The sequence below is a fragment of the Parus major genome, chromosome 19 (assembly GCF_001522545.3).
Source record: "Parus major isolate Abel chromosome 19, Parus_major1.1, whole genome shotgun sequence".
Taxonomy (NCBI): Eukaryota; Metazoa; Chordata; class Aves; order Passeriformes; family Paridae; genus Parus; species Parus major.
The window spans coordinates 8973150-8977600 of record NC_031787.1 but is presented as its reverse complement, the minus strand read 5'-3'; positions in this window follow the sequence as shown (position 1 = coordinate 8977600).

The window sequence follows — 4451 nt, the reverse complement described above, 5'->3', positions numbered from 1 at the left end:
GGATGGATGGATGGATGATGGATGGATAGATGGATGGATGATGTTGCTACTCAAGGTGATGTCACTGCTGGTTGCTAATGACAAACTGAACAAAGTTGGAGTGTGTGAGGAGAGGAGCTGCGCTGGGGCAATGAAGGGGATGGAGAATACAGGCTCAGCTGCTGATTTTGTGTGACCTTGTTGAAAGAGCATGAGGTCTACGAGATACTTCAGGTTTTATTCTGTTCTGGCAGCTTTTATTACTAGGACTTGACTCGTATGCCTATTCTCTTAAAAAATATCAATTAAAAAATCAGTCCTATATCTGCTGCAAAATGACTAATAAAACTCTGGGATATGACAGGACCTTAAATCTCTGCTTTGTTCTCTGGAAAGTGTGCATACCAATTCTCCACCTTCCTCTTCTGTCTCACCTGCCTGCATGGCAGGACCCCAGCCTAGCACAGGGCACTCCATGAGGCTGCAGCAAAATTAATCCTAAAAATATTAAAGGCACATTTGTTATTTTAATAACCTTCAATCCATGGTCTGTGTACATCTGAGCTAAGAATATCCTATTCTTGAAAGGTTTTGCAAAAGTTTGGCACCTGGAAGGTGTGACAGAAGAGTGGGGAGCAGGTAGGGAGCTGGTGGAGATAAGGAATCACACAATAACGTCGTAGATGGATGGAAATAACCCCGTGTTTGCATCACAGCTTTTCCTCCTTCAGGGGTGTGTTTATGCAGAGCTGGGTTTTATACAGATCTGCATTGCATGTGGGTGCTTGTACCTAAGTAGGTCTGGGAAATCATGGATTAAGGGTTCTAGTCATCCAAAGGAGGGATGTGGCAGTTGGGGTGGATAATGACTCCCTGACTGGGGAGGAGAAACGCTCCCATGGAGATGGGAAGCAGCAGGTTTGGTGAGGACTCAGCTCTGTGTCCTCACCCAGCCAGAGCTGTCAGAGCATCACCAAGAGCAATTTCTGTTCCCCAGGGACAAGGCCAGGGCACTTCCCCTGGGGCTTTTGCCCCTGTACAGGAGGGCACAGAAGCCTGGCTCCAACACAGGGGCTCAGGTGTTGGGCCAAATGTGGATCTGGAATGGGCCAAACCAGAGCAAACAGAGAGGGAATTGCACAGGGAATAAGTGTTAGAGGGAATAATCTGCATCACTTAACGCTCCAACGACTCTGAAATAATTGGCTGTTTCCTGGGCATGTCCAGAAGAGCTGAAGTGTTCTCCCTGTTGCCTTTTGCCTGGTGATCTCCCAGAGACCTGATTGTCTGCCTCTCCCTCACCCTTCACCTCCTGGGCCCCCCTCCCTCAAATTTCTCCCAGAGTTTGTAGTTTTCCCCCAACAATGTCTCTAAAGAGTCACAAATGTGTAACGTGTGTCCCAACGCTTGGATTTTAATAACGTGCAGCAGCCCCCTCAGCACAGGCAATTTCACATTCAACACATTATTGCTATTTAAAGCGCCGAGGTATAAAAATGATTGGCAATCCAGCTCTGCCAGCCCGCGCCGCCGCTGCCAGATTGTGATTTTTAATATTGGCTGCTCTGTGCAGTCGTTCCCTCACCTTTGACTTGCAGATTTCCCAACGTCAAAATAGCAAAATCATTTTGGGTTGTACCAGGCACATTGCTCTCTGCTGAAAAGAAGCAATTATCATTAAATATCCCCCTGGCTGGATGTACACAGACACACCCACACGGGCTGGGGCTGCTCCGCGTTTCCAGCCGAGCATTTCCCCGGCTTCGCAAATTTCCTTTACTTGAGCTGCTGGATTTTGGAGGGTGGGAGCCCATGGGCAGGTGGGGTATTGTGCTGTCTCCCTGTTGTGGTTATGGAAGAGGGAGGACACCGGGATTTTTCCCAGAGGTGCTGCTCCACGAGGGTTGATGATTTTTGTGTTCCCAGGGTTGTGGCAGGGATCTCACACCGAGCCCAGAGGTGCTGGTTGTGTCAGGGCTGTTCCCTGTTCCTGTGTTGCTCTGGGTTAATGTGCAGTGTGAGTAAAGATTGGACCTTTGAGAATTTCTGTTTGAGGCAATCTCACCCTGTTTACCTCGAGGTGACCAGAAAATGGCCCTTCTTATGTGAAAACAAGACTGTCCTTACTGAGATAATGGCCCTGTGTGCCATATAAAATCCAGTGAATGCATGACAGCTGGGTCATTTCTCTTCTGCTGTTGCTTTCTGAGGCTCCAATTGCAGGCCCTGCTGCAGGGTGTCTGGAGAAAGGCAGGAGCATCCTCAGCTCTGCAGGAGGAGCTGTGCAGGGAGCAGGACCCACAGCTGTCCCTGGGGCAGCTCTGGGCTCACACCTCGGGCTCCTGCAGCTGCTCAGCCCGGTGGTGACACCGGGAAGAGCTGGGAGTGGGGATGAGGCTGGGATGAGGGACAGGGAGAGCTCACCAGCACTGTGGCACTAAACAATGGCCTTTCTCTCTTCTAAAAATACCTTTTCCCTCTTGCTCCTCACAGCAGTGTAGGACACGGTGTGCCAAATCCACCTGCTCCAGGCAGCTTTTGGGGCAGGAAAGAGGAAATCTTTTGGGAGATCTTGGGGAAATTCTGGTGCCTCATGGAGATGTGGAGTGAGCAAAGCCCTGGGGAAAGGCGGCCCCTGGAGCCAGAGAGCAGTGGCAGCACTTTGTCACCATATTTACACTTCCACTTGCCCAAAGTGAAGCGCTTGGCTCTCCTCCACTTGCGGAAGGGATTAGCTACTTCATAACATCTAGACAAGATAATCTCTCCAATTTTGCCTGGAAGAAGTCCCTGACAAAGAGCAGCAAAGCAACAATAATGCCAGATGAAACAGTAATTGAGTTTGCCTTCTTATTACTTTCTCATCTAAGTTTGTGTTGGTTTGAATTTTATTTTGTTGTTGTTGTTGTTGGTACAGAACAGCAAAACACTGTCCCTGAGCTGACTCAGACAGCAGAGTCCCTTCTGTGGTGAACTGCAGCCACACAAGGAGGTGAGCAAAGAGGGGAGGTGGAATGACTGCAAAAAGCTGTGTGTAAGTGATGTTACACACTCCATCCTCACTGGAGCAGTGCTGCTCTGATGGTGCATCACAGTAAGACCCCACGAGAGCCACAGTGCTGCATCAATCCAAAATGGCCTCAGCCAGCAAAAACATCTCCAGGAGCCTCTGCTCCCTCCAGCCAAGCATTTTTCAGTTTCCCCAAGTTTTTCCTTCCCTTGGAAGAGCACCCTAGTATGAAATAGCAGGAAGAATAGCTGCGGGGCTCCTGAGGGCCTCCTGGCGCTGCTCCCCAATGGTGCAGAGAGTTTCATTTGCAAAGGTGAGGCTGAAGTGCTCTCAAGTTCCAGTGAGGCAAACGTCACCTCCTGGAGCACTGCTGGACCGTGGGCTGGGCACAGCTGCTGGCTCAGCCCACACAGCCCCAGCTCAGCACCTGCTCCTGCAAAATTGGGCAAGCAATGGTGCATGCAGGAGACGTTTGCTGGTGCTGTGTTACCCCACCAATATTTTAAGGATAACATAAAATGCTGCTGTCAGTCCTGGCCTCGAAGCAAAACACATCATCCTTGTTTCCTTTCTCTGCTTGCTAAGTGATAGCCATGTATATTTTCAAGGGGATTGTCCTCTGGATTTTTTTGTCACCTGGTATCAAAGTTCTAAAGGTCACATTTTTCAAGTTCTTTCCTTGAAGCTTCAAAGACTATACATTTACTTTAAACAAAAACTAAAAACCAGCAATTTTAGAAAACCACTCCACACCCAGGGACTCGGGAAAGCTCTAAATATCACTGCCAAAGCCCAGTGCTCTCAGCTCAGCTTCAGAGCAGTTTGCTTTTGCTTCATTCTAGCCAGTCTGTAAGTGTATTTACACCTAGAAATTGCACATTTGTAATTGTGCCTGTTCATAAGCAAGTTATGACAAACAAGTGTGGAGTGCCCAGTTATTATTTCAAGCAGCTAAATGTTTGGTGCTGCGTGCCCCATCTCCAGGCTCGGCAGCACTCCCTCATCCCACGGGAACACCACAGGGCATGGGGGGAGCAGGGATGTCACCTCAGGGCTGTGGCAGTCACACAGAGTCTGACCTGGCTGGGTGCCACCTCCAGGACAAGACGTGGTGCCCAAGCTGGCATCGAGGCAGAGGGGAGGGAGATGATGCCTGACCCAGCCAAGAGCCTTCTGTGCAAAATTAACCCATCAGTGCAGTTTGGGTAAGTCTGAAGTGGCAGAGTGACTTCATTACGATGAAGTGCTCCGTGTGGGATCCCAGCCTTTCTTCCCTCAGTGTCTGGAGCCTGGAGGTCTCTTCTGCTGGGCTGTCAGCTGGGCCTCACACAGGTTTTCATACAGCTCTCAGTGTGAGCATTAACAGGTGGATGAGGCTGGAAGAGAAATGAAAGACCTAAAAATCTGGATCCAGCTCAGGAGGAGCGAAGGGAGCACTGTTACAGACCTTGTCACCCAAAAT